The sequence below is a fragment of the Geotrypetes seraphini genome, chromosome 16 (assembly GCF_902459505.1).
Source record: "Geotrypetes seraphini chromosome 16, aGeoSer1.1, whole genome shotgun sequence".
NCBI lineage: Eukaryota > Metazoa > Chordata > Amphibia > Gymnophiona > Dermophiidae > Geotrypetes > Geotrypetes seraphini.
The window spans coordinates 42,643,501-42,659,831 of record NC_047099.1 but is presented as its reverse complement, the minus strand read 5'-3'; the positions used below and the strand labels follow the sequence as shown (position 1 = coordinate 42,659,831).

Here is a 16,331-nt window from a genome sequence, read left to right as displayed (position 1 = left end):
TAGAAACATAGAATATGACGGCAGAAAAGGGCTGTAGCCCATCAAGTCTGCCCACGCCAATGACCCACCCCCAGACTTCACCCGGCTAGAGATCCCACATACATATCCCATTTCTTTTTAAAATGCTCAGTGCATTTTTCACACAATCGGAATCACAGCTGAGTAATTATCGGATTTTGGAAAAATGCATGCAGCCACCTCTGCAAAGGAAAGTCCAGTTACCGCTTTCAGCGTCACCCAAACCCTCTTGGGGGTCCAGCTGGCAACTCTACCACCAGCAGCAATAATATCCGACGATGATTAAAAACTTGACGTTATTGGGAGGCCCTGGATAAAGGAAGATGGGAAATGACTTAAAGCATAAAAAGGGTTTATTAGTCCTCCATTGGAAGAAACGAACCAAGCCAAAAAACCAAGAATTTCCACATAAACTAAAGAGAAACAAACAAAGAGTCTATAAAGAGAGTCTCCATTCCAAAGTTTTAGGAAGAGTCCATATCTTCAGGGCGACATCTGTGTAGCTCACAACGCCATTGCAACAGCCCGCAACTACAGTACATCTTTAGGCAAAACTCCATCCGCTTGCAGCAGCACAAGTTCCTGCAGCAGTGGTCCAGTTGCTTCTCCCAAGCTGTTGCCGTCGCCACACCACCTCCCTCAGCAGGTCTGCTGTCTTCTGGAACCAGTTCCTTGTCCTGGTAGGGCAACTCCATGACGCAGCCATCCACCTCACTGAAGTACAGAGCCTCGTCCAATGCACGGCAGGTGTGCTGCTTGTTGCAGGACAATTTCAGGACCCCACAGCAGCAATACAAGGGGCCCCAAAAATCCAGTCCCTCACAGCAATGCTCTGCAAACACAAACAAAAGATAGAGAAGACAGTTGCTTCATTGCTCCTTCCGACTCCTCTGCCCTTATAATCTGTACCTCCCATACACACGTATGCTTTGCGCATAATGTTCCATGCACAATTTATAGAGTAAGGTTGGTCAACGTCTACAGGGTGTGAATGTGGGAGGGGCAAAGGCAGGTCAAGGACACTGTTCCCTCTAAACTGAGCAAGAGTCCTAAAGGCCTAGGGTTACCAGATGTCTGGATTTCCCCAGACATCTGGGAGCCTGCTTCAAAGGAGCAGGAGGGATCAGGCACCCCTCCTGCTCCCAACAATTGTAAAGGTACCGGGGTGGGTGGGCCAGGCTCGACTGCCTGGGCTGACCAGGGGTGGGAGGCCTAGGAGCAGGACCGAGCACTCCTCCTGCTCCCAACTTTGGTGCCGGGTTGGGGTGGGCCATGCCATGTCGGGGGGGGGGGGGGGGGGGAGTGCCGCACTGCTTTTTTTTTTGTTTTAACATTGATGGCAGGAGGGAGTTGGCATCCCTCCTGATTTTTTCTCCGGGGGGGGGGGGGGGCACAGCAGAGCAGGAGAGATCGCGGCCTGGGGGGTTGTCAGACAGATCTCTCTTGCCTGCTCCCGGACTCTCCTGCTCTCTGCTGCCGTTCCCCGCAGTACAGGCCTGCTTTAAAACCACGGGCTTGCACTGCAGGGAATGGTGACAGAGAGCAGGAGAGTCCGGGAGCAGGCAAGAGAGATTTGGGCTGGACTGAGCCCAGAAAGCAGTGACATAAGGCTGCTTCTCCTGTCACTACTGTCAGGGTGTGCGCATGAGCGGGGATAACTCTGGCCGTGGGTAGGGTGTGTGTAGGGGGCATGCTAACGATCATCTCCATTTGTATGCAGGCCTTTACTGAATCAGTTGGCCGGCATGCAATAGGAAAAGGATCGTGCATAGTTTGGAGTTTTAGTGAATCCTGCCCTAAGTATGTCTAGTGGTGATTGAGGAAAGGGGAGAAACCGGTAGGTGAGAGTGTGATGGAGAAACAGGGAGGTGAGAGCTACTGATGAGGTTTTTCGAACCTCTACATCTGCCCAAAGGAGCAAGGAGAAACTGCTGGATTCAAAGAAAGGTATCCCAACCTTCAAAGAATCCAGATTTCTTCATAACTTAACAAGTTTCATTTATGTTAAAAGATCTTTCACATCATTACCTGAGATGGGTCTCTTCACTTGTGTTGGGTTTTTCGTCTTGTGATCTTCTCTGATGTAACATTTCCCTTCATCAGCGGACAATCTTGCGGAGCCTTGAGGAAAGTCTCCTGCAGCAGAATCTCTTTCACCTGCACTCAGCCTATAAATTTGATTCACTCTATAAAATACAGAGTCTGGAATGGGCTGCAGAAGCACTGAAAGGTCCTGGTTGACCATAAAGTGAATAGTGTCCTCCATTATCAATGGCAGAAGGTCTTCTCAGAAGGAACAGCAAAGATTCAATAGCAAGGAAGGAAGCACGCACTTTCCTATTTATACTCCATGGAGAGGTAGAGAAAGTCCCAGATCATTTAAAGGTTGTCCCTAGCCTTGCTCTTTGCTAATGGCACCCTTGGATGCTTTGCTAAAAAGGTGTTAAATTCCATCTTTGGCTTGCAACACCTTAAGAGGATAAAATGCTGTTAATTCAATTAAATTGCTAAGGTTCTAAGGTTACTCTGGGGCACTGAAGAAAATGTTCCAACAGAAGATCAATGAGACTGGGGAGTGTGAAATATTTCTACAGAGATGGAAATTAGGTCCTGAATACTGTCAGGTACTGAGAACTGCACTCCAGGAGGAGAAGACAGGAGATACATCTTGTTCAAAAGATCTAGAACATATGCATTAAGTTTATTCAAGTTTCAAGTTTATTTAAAATATTTGATTTGATCGCAAAATCCAAATCCAATGCAATTTACGTTTAGTTAAAAATTAGGTTAAAATAAAAAACAAGACAGTTAGTACTAATTTTAGTAAAAGGGAGGAGAAAAAAAGAGGATTAAATACAATTCATAAACAAATAAAAAGGGATAGGTAATGAAACAAGAGGTTGGGGAAGGTTACCCACTTAATTTTCACTTGGCAGTCCACTGTAAAATAATAAAGTTTAAATGAATCAGTTAAAAGCGTCCTTAAAAAGCCAACTTTTTAGGAGACTTTTAAACTTGCTAAGTAATTAAGGTGGGGAGCTGGAGAAGACTCTTCACAATATATTCGTATCATTTAGTGGATCCTGATCTCATTTTTTCCAGATTGCTCACATAACTTAGAGCTTTAGCAGCCATAATGAAGTATCAGAGAATTGAGCTGATTTCCAAACGAAATATCTAACGCTGGTTCTCTCTTTAAATTATTTAGTAATGGTCTGGAGAAGGGACAAAATGAGAGCAGTGATCAGGGTTCAAATATTACCTAAATATGAAGCCATTTTAAAAGTCCAGATGAAAGTAATTCCACATCAAATTTTAAATAAGTTTGATATAAAGCCAGATAAAATTTTCAGAGCCCCACCCATAAAATTCAGAACTTTTGTGAGGTCCTAAACTGTAGCTTATTTAGCTTATGGGTAAATCCAGCACTGGACTAGCTTGCTATCAGGCCCAAATATCTTGTATAACTGTACAACCAACTTGCCTTGAGTTTTGCCCCATCCGTTTCTCTCAAAGCACTCATCTAATAACTGCACTTGGTCCCTTGGCTGTAGGATAAGCTGTATTGTAGAAAAGCATTAGCATCATATCTATGTTATTTCAATGCTCTTATTAGTTGTATGCTGACTTGTGTTATATCTTTCTTATTTGAATTTCATTGCTGCCAATAAGTATATGTTTGGAATTGTTTCCTGGCGGTCCTATTATTACGTTTCAATTTGCTGATTTAGGGGTCCTTTGATTAAGCTAAAGATTAGCACATAGAATATAATGGATGCCTTAGCATTTACCACGCGCTAAATCGGTTAGTGGGACTTAATCAAAGGACCCCTTAGAGTTTACCTCACTCATTGTATTCAAGTTTTTCTTACAATTTGATAAGTCGCAATCGATGTACAAAAGATAAAATAGGAATATACAATATTAAATAAACTTGCAGACAACAACATCATAAAAATGTAAAATAATCAACAAGAACCAAGAGGAAGGAAAGAAAAACACTTAAGGTAAAAACAACATGGTAGGGGAAAAGGAAAGAGTTAGAAAAAGAAAGGACGTAGCATCCTTAAATAAATAGCATTTCAATTTGCTTTTGAATCGTTCTAGCCTAGCCGGGGTCCTGTGTTTGTAAGTTTCATGTTGAATTGTACTTGTGTAAATTACTTAAAAGAACTTTGGGGTCCTTTTATTAACCAATTTAATGCAAGCACTATCGCAGCATGGACAACTGGTTTATTAGTCTGATGTAATTAGATAAATCATTGGATGACTTTTTTTTTAGTTATTTGCTTTGGAATTGTTCTATTGCTGATTTGTAAAGTTAATCCAAAATAATAAATCCAATCTCTTCATAAATAAATCAATAACATTTTTGATTTTTGGTTGCTTGGTTATGCATTCCTTTGGTCACTCTTTCCTGGTGCAACAGTGACTACAGGTTCTCTAACTAATACTACTTGCTTTGGTGTGCAAAAGACCAGCCCTCTGCTTTAAACTTGTAAATATCCCATTGTTCTGAGAAGACAGACTAGGCTTCTGCACTTCATTAAGGTTATGGGGGCTGAGCTGTGGGTCTCAGGCTCTGATGGCTCTGCTAATTGACCTGGGAGAGCTTCACCCTTTAGATCCAGATAATTCAATGAGAACTGCAGAAAACTGGAGGCTGGCTGAGCCTTATGAATGTCCTACATGAAATCATATAGCAGTTCTGCACAAGGGAGCTTTGGCTATACTGTTCAAGTAGTTTTATTTATTGATCTATGTCTAACGAACTGTAAACCGAGTTGAGCTCCTTAGGGAGTAGATTCGGTATATAAAATGAAGATTAGATTAGATTCTATACGCCAAAGACATAATCAAGTGGTTTACATTTATGTTATAACATTTTATTGAAGAAATCCAATAAATATCCAATAATATAATACAATAAAATAATCATTACATATTAAATTTCCATCACATGTCTTTCATTTCTTCAAAATACATTTCCAAATTACCTTCTTATTTGATTCACATAATGTTGTAAATACATAGATCCATACTGTACTTATTGGGGGTGGAGAGGGTGCTGAGGGAAGAAGAAGGGAAAGGTCAGGGGAAGAGGTAAAATTAGGGTTACCATATGGCTCCAGATAAAAGACAGCTGGATCCTTTCAATCTGTCCTCTTATACCACCTTTCTGGGCTTACAATCAAAGTGGTTGACATACAGGTACTTATTTTGCAACTGGGGTAGCTGCAGTGGGACCCAAATCCAGTTCCATAGGATCTCAGGTTGCCATACTAGCCACTTGGCTACTCCTCCACTCCTGGTTTTACAGTGGCCACATACACTGTGCAACAAATTTTAACTTCTTTTTTCTGGGCAAGAAGAAAATGAGGTTCACTTTATAGAATTTGAGCTCCTATGTGTGAAAATGGCCTGAGTTTTCTCTATTACGTATAGAATTTGAGGAAATCTCAAATATTTATAGCATGAGAAGTCTTAATGTAACGCATTGCGCCAATGTAAGAGTTCCTATAAATATTATTTTCTAGAATCGTTTTGCTGTTGAAGTGCATTTCTAAACGAGATTAGGAGCAGCTCTAATTAATGTCCAGCAGCATTGATGAATTCGTTTCTCCGTTGTAGCAATGTCCTGGTCAAACCTTTCCCCGTGCTCATCACCAACACTACCAAGATTATCGAGGGGAAAATCTAATTTGAGGCAAACCGTTTTAATGTTTCCGAGATTGTTATAACATTTACTCCAAGTGTTAGAAAATATAGTGAAAATGTTAATTCTTGCATTATCCTGCTCTTTTGCCAAAAATCTGAAAAATTAAGGTCAGTTTTGAATTCAGTGACCCCAACCTCTGTTCTACAGTGATTTCAATCTCTATTGGCACTCCACCTCCACCTCCACAAGGATTCTGTGAGGAAGGGGTGCAAAATTGATCCCAGTCCACAATCTCTTCTTGTTGGAAACAGAAGGGCCTTTTACCAAGCTACAGTGAGCTTACGACACCTTAAAACTGGCGTACTGCGGGATGCGCTCAGGCCCTGCAGGAACTGCTAAATTTGTCCCCACTAAGCTCGCACTAAACAAATACTTTCATTTTCCTTGGAAGGAGGTCTGCAGATGATAATCATTTACCAATGGTCCATCTAGCCCAGTATCCTGCTTCCACAGTGGCCAATCCAGGTCACAAGTACCTGGCAGCAGTGGCACAATAAGGGTGAGCAGTGCCCCTCCCCTCTGCCGCACGGGCGCCCCTTCCCCAGCATGAGCAACATGCCCACATCGGTGTCAGCTCACCCTTTGATGTCACTTCCTAGGCACGGGTCCCGGAAGTGACATCAGAGAGCGCGCTGATGCCAACTTGGGCAGCAACCTCATGCTGGAAAAGTAAAAAGATATGGGGGAAGGCAAAGGGCACACGCACACGGCAAGGAGAGGAGCGGAGATGAGGAGGGGTACCATGCTCTTAGGAAGACGGTCCCTGGGGTGGACCGCCCACCTTGCCCCCCCCCCTCTTTCTAAGCTACTGCCTGGCAGAAACCCAAATAGTGGCAACATTCCATACAGAATCCCAAAAAATAGCAAGATTCCGGAACCCCAAGGAGTAACAACATTCCAGGCTACCAATCTAGGGCAAGCAGAGGCTTCCCTCATGTCTGTCTCAATAACAGACTATGGACTTTTCCTCCAGGAATTTGTTCAAACCTTTCTTAACACCAGCTACGCTATCTGCTCTTACCACAACCTCTGGCAATGCGTTCCAGAGCTGAACTAAAAATTTCCCCCTATTGATTGTTTTAGTTCAAAGATTTTATTGATTTTAATATACAGCAAGAACAGGAAATGTTAACAGGGCATGATAACAATAAGCTGCACAAAACAAGAAATCTTAGAGGGTTGACAAACAATGCGATACAACAGATTGAACCATGCCTATCCAACAGGAGAGTGTCAGCACAATCTGTCCCCTATTGGTTTTCAAAGTATTTCCCTGTAACTTCATCGAGTGTCCCCTAGTCTTTGTCATTTTTGAAGGAGTGAAAAATCGATCCACACGTACCTGTTCTACCCCACTCAGTTGTAGAATCAAGCTGTGCCACAGAGCTGCCTTCTTACAAGGGACATGGCAATAAACCCAGCCACAGAGCTCCATTCCTGCGGGAGGGAAGTGACAAGCTGAGTTCCAACTATCACAGAGCAACTGCAATCAATTACATACAAACACAATGTGTAAACAACAAACAAGAGAAGGCCGGGGGGTTTATTTGAGCACAAACGCTATTGCCAAAATCGCAGCTGTGGAGCATGATTTCTGGGTTCATCAGTGATCATGAAATGCACAGCAGCACCCCCCCCCCCTCCTTTTTTTTTTTTTATAGCCCTGGGGTCACTAATCAGATATGCCGCCCTCATCTCTGTTCACATTATCTTGGGAAACATTTCAACAGAAACTATGTCCACACTCTTTATAAAACCTCATCTCGTTTCTGTGCACACAAAATCACACAGCTGTGTCTAGACAGCTACACACACACAATGCACACCCGGAATGGATTTTACAGGAAGATTGCCAACAGTGTAATGTACTAAATACATGGCATAAGATATATTTATTTATTCATTCAACGGTTTCCATGAATTAATTCAGGTACTCAAGCATGTTTCCCTGTCAGAATTCACCACCTCCACCATTCAGTCCCTGCAAATCCAAAATTACCCCTGGCCTGTCTAGAAAGATGCAGTTTAAGAAGCCTAGCATGGAAGTCCTTTGGCAGCTCAAATGATCGCATCATAGCTTGTGGATTTAACTAGTGGAAAAGATCCCAACCTTCACCCACTTCTATCTCAATGTAAACTTAAAAGTGCAAATTCCCCAGGAAGATCTCGAGCTCTGCCACTGGGTGTCACTGTTGTCCCATGAAGTATCTTCATAGCATCTGTAAAAGCAGTTTAACCTGCTTTCTTTCTTATCCTAATCTAATTTAACCTAATGTTTGATTTTTTTATACCGATTCATCCCAACAGGAGGGCTCGACTCGGTTAACAAAATATTAATAAAACTTTGTCTCTTCGGGCCGGGGCTAGAGTGCATGCGCAGATGCACTCCAGCTCTGGCCCCGATCTCACCAGTGCCGGGTTTTGAAAAGCCATCCGGATGCCCGGACATGTCCTCTAAAAGATTTGACTATATGGTGGGTTGCATGACCCATTAATAAGTGTGGCGGTCAACGCCTGCTCCAAGGCTCTAGCTGTGAAGGTGAGGCTGGGGGAACAAAGATCTTCAGGGATGGAGCAGTTGCAGATTGTGGTCGCTATATTTAAGCATAGCTCAAGGTGTTACTGTTCAGTATTTCTTGTTACAACCTTTTAGAAAATATTACTAAACAAAGCTGCGGCCTACAGTTTATTGCCAATTGGAGTGTTATTCAGTTAAAGTATGTTATAGCAGAGAAGGTGAGTTAGAAAGAAGAGAATGGGGAAGGGGGGATAGTGAGTTGTGGATAAGTCCCAGCTCCAAAGGTTAGAAGGTGGGGGTGGATAAGGTGAGAAATAGGGAGAGCTGGGTGGGTGAGAGACAAAGAGAGATGGATCAATGATAAGCGGGTGACAAGCAGTATCATTTTATGGTTTATAATGTGATAGAAAACCCATATCTTAATTAGAACCTATCTAGTGGGTGAAATTTGCAACCAAGTCCCAGAACCTTTTTTGCAGGAATAATCTCTGATGCCACCCCCACATAAAAACTTTATTTAAAGAAATCATGGCGGTAGGTACATTTATAACGGGGGTGCCCTCCCCAGGCATGCACCTGCTTCCAGCGAGGGATCAGAGCCAATATTTATAGAATAGACTGCGCAGGAACCGATGTAAAGCAGAGTCGAACACAAAGCAGGTGGCAGAATTGTGCAAATCTGAAACTTTGAGAGCCCCCTTCTCTGAAAAGAAGTGCTTTGATTAAAACCACTTAACTAATGCTCCTTGAAATGGGGTGAACAAAAAAAAAGTGATTTTCTTTCTTCTAATTACTGAATTGTTGTTTTTATGCCAGTTCACTGGTTTTAAACAGCGAAGTTAACACAGGGCAGCGAGGAAGTTGTCCACTGAGGAAATAGCGCAATGGCATTTTTTTTTCTTTTGCGTTATCATGATTATTTTAAAGCTTTGGTAGTTGCAGAGTTCTTTTAAGTACTGCAAGAATTGCTGTTTTTCTAGCAAGGATTCCCTCCTCCCCCCTCCCCCGCTTCAGTCTTTCTCCCCAAGGATCGCATGTCAGCATCTTCTTCATCTTGCTACCATGTGTTGGAGCAATGTGACCTGTGACCACAAGAGAAACACTTTCAACTGTAAATCATTGGTGAGGTAGAGGGGAGGCTGGAAGCATGTGGCAACAAACACCTTAAAAGGTCACTTTTTAAAGGACATCATTTTTTTTTAATATGGGTGGCCAGTAAGAGAATAGTTTCATAAGGGGACGCTCAGTCTTAGAGGTCAAGTAAATGCCTACTTATCTGTCATTGTACAATAATACCCATGGTACCCTGAGGTTGTGGGTTCAAATCCTGCACTGCTCCTTGTGACCCTGGGTAAGTCACTTAATCTCCATCACCCCAGGTACGAGAGCCTGTTGGCCTGTGAGGGAAAAATGCTTGAGTACCTGAATAATTTGTAATCCGCATGGAATTGTAGGATATGTGGAATATAAATGATTAAGAAGTTAAAACAGTTGGCTGAAATGCCTTAATTTCAATTTTGCCCACTTTAATAAAAGCAACTGAACGTATCACTTTTCCACATAGTCCTCATGCAAGATGATGCATTTGTTGTATCTTCAACTGGTTTTGCTTTGTTTCTTGTTCTCTGGGTCATGGTGACAATTTTCTCCCGAACACTCGGGACTTCTTCATACCATCTCAGGAACTGAGTTGTAACCTCCAAATGCTGTTGCTTGTGCAGATGAGGAAGCCGTTTGGGAGCCCATTGGGCGCAGACTTTCCTTTATCTCAAATGCAGACCCATAGCCAATATCCGCATTTGCAGCCAATTGAGACACCGTTATCCGTCGGTCTTCTCTAATCAAGGCATCCGCCCTATTAATGTGCTCTTGTTGCACGATGTTGACGAGTGGCCATTTTAAATCTTTTGTTGTTGTTTGGTGCCCTTGACTCATGCTCAAGTCCTACGACTTCATGAATTGCAGATCTAAAAAGAAATTGATTTTGTGCTAGTCCAGAAAGGACCGCCAGCATCATCCCCATGGTTGTTTTCAACGTGTCCAGGCACCTGATTGCAGGTCGCCCTCTTTGCCTTGTTCCTTTGATCTTACCAAACATGATGTCCTTCTCCAGTGATCTCTCTCTTCTGACAGTGTGACCAAAATAGCAAACTCCTACTATAAATATACAGTAATTCAAACAGCAATATAGTAGTTTACAGCAGCTATGATCACATTGCCAAACAGCTCATTAACATCCAAGAGTTCAAAATAAGTGGAGAAAAAGAGACCTCAGGAAAAGAATTATGCCCCTTATTTTCATTACGTCAAGTCCGGCAATGGAGCTATCACAAGTCGTTGGGCTCTTAAAAAAACTCTACAAAAATAAACCAACTCTTTTCAATAATAGTAATAAATATGCGATCAGGTATATATCCTCATAGTTTCCAGGGATGGTCAATCATAGGACAAGTATATGGGACCTCTAAGGAAGCAAAAAGGAGAGCATGGATGGGCAGACTGACTACACTATATGGTCTTTGTCTCTTCTCCATAAACTTCAATGGCATCACCCTCTTTAAATGTGAGTACTGCAATTCTTCCCTGCCACGAATCTCCCTTTCTGGAGGAATCACATTGTGCTCCTGGGATCTATCAGGGTCATTCCCCTCAACGCTAGCTGAGTGAACATCACAAGAGATGAATCGTTCAGTAAATGTGACACAAATTATGGATGTTCATAATTAGTGCCATTGTTTTCCTATTCTGTGCAAACAAGTAACAACAACTAAACGTTGAGAAAAAGCGTTCAATTAATTTCTCCGGAATTCCACATCACATCCACATTAATACTTAATGGGCACATTAGCAGAATTAATTGCTCTGATGTGCCGTTACTCACAGTAGTGAAGTCATCGCTGCCCCATTTTCCTGCTCCCCTAAGCAAAGTGACCCTTTCTGCCAGACTCTCCGAGACAGAACAACAAAGTTGGAACAGTTAACCTTAAACAAAAAAAGCAACTTGTTGGTTGTGTCTTCACACTTCACTTTTGCTGAGACCGGTTTACAAGTGTTTTCCCACTTTCCTTAATGTCTCCATTCATGTTTTATTTTAATTGTAAAAGGAGAAGGGTTGATGATCAAAGCATACCAAGCTGGCAACATTTCATTTGGACTGCTTTTGGACACTCTAACTAAAACATATTTTGCTGCTAATGCACAGAGGCTTTCGTCCACTGCGTGACAGAAAGTCTTATGCTAATGAGCTTGCTAGCAACAGCGCATGGAAACTCCCTGCCCTAGGGTCAGATTCTTTCATATCACTGGTATAATCCATTGGGTTGCTTTAGTTAGGATTATCAGATCTGGACCCATGGCCCTGCCCCCAGACGGCATCCGCACATGCGCGGATGGGATGCATGATGTCACCGCATTGCGTCCGTGCATGTGCGGATGCCCCTTCCCAATGTGATTATTTTCAGGAAGCTTTTCAAAACCTGGACAAAGTGCCAGGTTTTGAAAAGCCAGATTCCAGACCTCAAAAGGAGGACATATCGAGGGTAATCCGGACGTCTGGTAACCCTAGCTTTAGTGCTGGCAAATTGTATGATTACAACAATTTCATATGCAAATGAGTTTGTTGGAGATCCACCTTAATCCCATCCAATTAGTCACAGGAAAAGCAACCGACACATGCACAAAACCAGCCTCCTGCCGCTCAGTTGTTTGGAGCAGGAAGGCTTTCTTTTTGTAATGGGCACAGATCTTGTGTGTATGTATATATATAATAAAAAGCTAGCCGCGCATGCGCACTTACCTGCGTGCTTCCGTGATCCCTGATCTGTGATCAGTAGGTCCATGGCCAGCAGGAGTGTGGATGCGGCGGCTAGACAATCGGGAAAGCGGAGAAACAGCACAGCCGGTGACTCCCCTCTCCCGCCCTCACTCAGCGCCAAAACCACCACTGCCAAAGCCTCCTCCTTCTCACCCGCGTTTAAATTGAGAAAAGCGCTGCACCACGCTAACGCTGGCCTCGCTGTCTTCTATCCACTTTTGCACATGGCCCGCCCTCTCTGACTACTTCCTGTTTCCGCTAGGGTTGGCCGCAGTAGATAGAAGACGCCAAAGCCAGCAGTAGTGCGGTGCAGCGCTTTTCTCAGAATTAAAATGCGGCAGCTGGGAAGGGGGCGGCGGGAAATGTTGCTGCTGTACAGGGAAGTGTGTGTGTGGGGGGGGGGAAATGCTGCTTCTGCACAGGGAAGGCCGGGAAATGCTGCTGCTGCACAGGGAAGTGTGTGTGTTTGGGGGAAATGCTGCTTCTGCACAGGGAAGGATGGGAAATGTTGCTGCTGCACAGGGAAGTGTGTGTGTGTGTGTGTGTGGGGGGGGGGGGGTATGCCGCTTCGGCACAGGGAAGGCCGGGAAATGCTGCTGCTGTACAGGGAAGTGTGTGTGTGTGTGTGGTTGGGGGGGATGCTGCTTTTGCACAGGGAAGGCCGGGAAATGCTGCTGCTGTACAGGGAAGTGTGTGTGTGTGGGGGGGGGGGGAATGCTGCTTCTTCACAGGGAAGGCCGGGAAATACTGCTGCTGCTGCACAGGGAAGTGTGTGTGTATGTGGGGGGGGGGAAATGCTGCTTCTGCACAGGGAAGGCTGGGAAATGCTGCTGCTGCACAGGGAAGTGTATGTGTGTGTGTGTGGGGGGGGGGAAATGCTGCTTTTGCATAGGGAAGGCCGGGAAATGCTGCTGCTGCACAGGGAAGTGTGTGTGTGTGGTGGGGGGGTGGGGAATGCTGCTTTTGCACAGGGAAGGCGGGAAATGCTGCTGCTGCACAGGGAAGTGTATGTATGTGTGTGTGTGGTGGGGGGAAATGCTGCTTTTGCATAGGGAAGGCCGGGAAATGCTGCTGCTGCACAGGGAAGTGTGTGTGTGTGTGGGGGGGGGGGGAAATGCTGCTTCTGCACAGGGAAGGCTGGGAAATGCTGCTGCTGCACAGGGAAGTGTATGTATGTGTGTGTGTGGTGGGGGGGGGGAATGCTGCTTTTGCACAGGGAAGGCCGGTAAATGCTGCTGCTGCACAGGGAAGGGTGGGAAATGCTGCTGCTGCACAGGGAAGTGTGTATGTGTGGGGGGGGGGGGAAATGCTGCTTTTGCATAGGGAAGGCCCCACCCTCTGTACCCCCACATCCCAACCCTGCTGATCTTCTGAATAAGGTGAAGTAGATCAGCACCTTTATATCTATCGACTTGTCCCCTATGAGATCTTTCTATGGATTCAGCATCCTTTCCATAAATAAATATTTCTGGGTCTTTGCCTCTTAAGCCAAAAACTGCACCTTGAATGACCACTAGGTGTTGCTATAAGACCAGTGCTTGCCTTGGCACCTAAAGCCTGAACATGTGATGTCTACATTGGGTGTTCCATGTCCAGGAGGACAAGCTGAGCCAATCTTCGGGTTTCCCTATGACATGCAGAGAAATGTAGTTCTGATTTTCCAGTTGAGTTCACCCAGAACTAGGACTAGGCTTTATTCCTAAATCTAGCTTTCCCTCCTCAGGTCAGTTGGAAGAGAGGATGCTGTGAAGATAGCCCTCATAGCACCTAGAAACAAGGGAACCCCTGTCATTGTACAATAGTGACACCTACTGGCTGGGTCTAAAAAATGCACATACTGGGTTCCAGAAGGAGTCACATGATATGTCATTGAAAAGGCTAGTTTAGGGAATTCTAAAAAAAGTATTTCATTTACTTGTATATGAGGGTTGGTGGTGGCATTGATCAATCAAGGTCAGTCCAACTGAGCTGGAATCTCAAAGGAACTACATCTCCCTGCATGCATAAGGGTGAATACCAGGACTGGCTTAGCTGGTCCCCCAGGACATGGACTTGTACAATCAGCAGAACCCAAATGGAAACTGAGCCCAGATCTCTTTGTTAGAAATACATTTTTACCATTTTTTTTTATAGCTCTCACTAGGTTCTCAGCATCCATTAAACACATGGCAAAGTTCTAAATTAATAACTCCCTTACTTTTTTTTATGTCTTTCTAACTCAATTATTTATTTATAAGAGTTCTGTTCTACTGTCGCCGCGAGACAGAAAAATGTATTTCTTTTAATAATTCTCTTCATTATGTGGAACTGTGCAGGGCTGACTGCGCAGATCCTTGGGCGATGCAAATGCAAGAGCCTATAACTACTTATGCTGAGGACAGGTCAGACAAAGCACAGGGCGACTTCTCCGGTGTGCTGGGAGAGATGACAGGGAGACCCCTGTGTTTGGTTTCTGCATCTTGCCTCAGGCTTCTCTTCAGGTTAGGAGTAGAGAATGACAGGGGGAAAAATTTTCCCATCCCCGTGAGGTCTTTTCCCGTCCCCGCCCCATTCCTGCAAGCTCTGTCCTCATCTGCACAAGCCTCAAACACTTTAAAATCCTAAGTGTTCGAGGCTTGTGTGGTTAAGGCAGAGCTAACAGGAATGGGGCAGGGACAACACCAAAACTCGCGGCGATGGGACAGAGAAATTGAGCCCCATGTCATTCTCTAGTTGGAGCCCTGCAAATCTGTGGCTGTTAAGGCAATGGGCATTTTCCCCTGGATGGTGAGGGAAGAGCAGGGGATACCATCCTTCCCACGGGGGATTTTGTGGTCTGATGTGTCCAAAGTGCTGGACATGCAACCTTTTCAGCCATATCATATGGTCAGCCCCTGGTTTGCTTGGAATGCATAAAGAAGGCCAATGGTTGATCAGGATGATCAAATAAACCAGGAAGTGGCCTAGTGGTTAGAGCAATGAATTACCAGCAAACCAGGGTTGAACGATGTACCTTGTGACCTTGAGCAGGTCACTTTGTCTCCATCTCCTCAAGTATTGCTTTAAACTGTAAGAGGGTATCATTTTATTTATCTCATAATATGTATGAATTAATTAATATTTTTGATGATTTAGGTTAGATTTTCTGAAACAGGTAGGGAGGGATTGGGGGGGTTTTCTATTTTAATTACAATTGTCATACATATTAAATGTATTACATAATATTTAAATTATTATAAAATATGAATATAAGAATGATATGTTGTATTTAAAGTGTTACATGAAGGAAAATCAAGTGTGTATTTATAAGATCGTATGAATTTTTCTGATACACTTGTTGTAATATGCAAAACTGAATAAAGAATTTCAAACAAAATAAACTGTAAGCCTTCTGGACATAGTGTACTCGATGATAAATATTAGAAAAGAGCCAGTTTTAGTCATGCTGGGGCCCAGGGCAGAAATTAAGGAGGTGGCCCCTGATTCCCCCTCCCTCCCGCCCGATAGTCCACTTCCCATTACTACCACACATAAAACAACTTTAAATGACTTGCTTACACACAAAACAAGGCATCACAAATAGAAATTAAACTCAGCAAGTATTACAATACTGGAGAAATAAAAGCAGATCTGCATCTCTTTCTGTACTGAACCCACAGGGGTCCCAGGGCCACCAAAAATTCACCACCTCCCTTTCTATTATTATCTTAAAGGTCTTTACTGATAATTCTTCTCAAATGTATAATGGAAGTGAAGTGAAAAGTGGAATGTCTCGTGGATTTAGGGCGTGCCGGTTTGGGATTTGGTACGACTTCCCTAGGCCTCACTTTTTCCAAACTACCGGAAGATAATTATGGCAACATTCTGGCTGCCCACCTCACCCTATCAGCCTCTGGACCCCATGGGGATTTAAGAGGCTAAAGGAAACACAGGAGTTTACTGAGCAGAAGCTTAACAGTGGGGCACGATGCCATTTGCACAGATGGAGCACCAGTACAAGCGGTTGAGAAGGGATTAACCACCTGCAGCAAGGGTGAGCAAGCATTTTGATGAGAAACAGCCACACAGATGTTTATAGCATCAATAATATTGTCATCAAGCTCCAAGGTGGGGGGGGGGGAGGCATACTGAGGATTAATATAAGGAACTACAGTGGTTCTTCAACAAAAGGGTGGTGGGCACAAGGGCTGGACCCTTATTTGTCCTATTAAAGCTTCACTGAGGAGGACGTCTGGTAACCCTAGGTAAGGCATCAGAATGAAATGCATTCCTCCAGGGCTCTT

General features: G+C 43.9%; 2 protein-coding genes across 4 annotated transcripts in view; one reads left to right on the top strand and one right to left on the bottom strand.

The window, feature by feature from the left end:
* The window catches only part of LOC117350080 (signaling lymphocytic activation molecule-like), a 90,313-nt gene that overhangs the window by 47,785 nt on the left and 26,197 nt on the right, over positions 1-16,331 (bottom strand). Inside the window, exon 2 of one of the 3 annotated variants that reach the window (XM_033924021.1) lies at positions 7,080-7,174. The exons of the other annotated variants lie outside the window; for them this stretch is intronic. The gene's annotated coding sequence lies outside the window, so the exon portion shown is untranslated. The remainder of the gene's footprint in view (positions 1-7,079; positions 7,175-16,331) is intronic. 3 annotated transcript variants of the gene reach the window in all.
* Positions 8,144-16,331, top strand: part of KIRREL1 (kirre like nephrin family adhesion molecule 1) — a 182,065-nt gene continuing 173,877 nt past the window's right edge. Inside the window, exon 1 of the mRNA XM_033924016.1 lies at positions 8,144-8,276. The gene's annotated coding sequence lies outside the window, so the exon portion shown is untranslated. The remainder of the gene's footprint in view (positions 8,277-16,331) is intronic.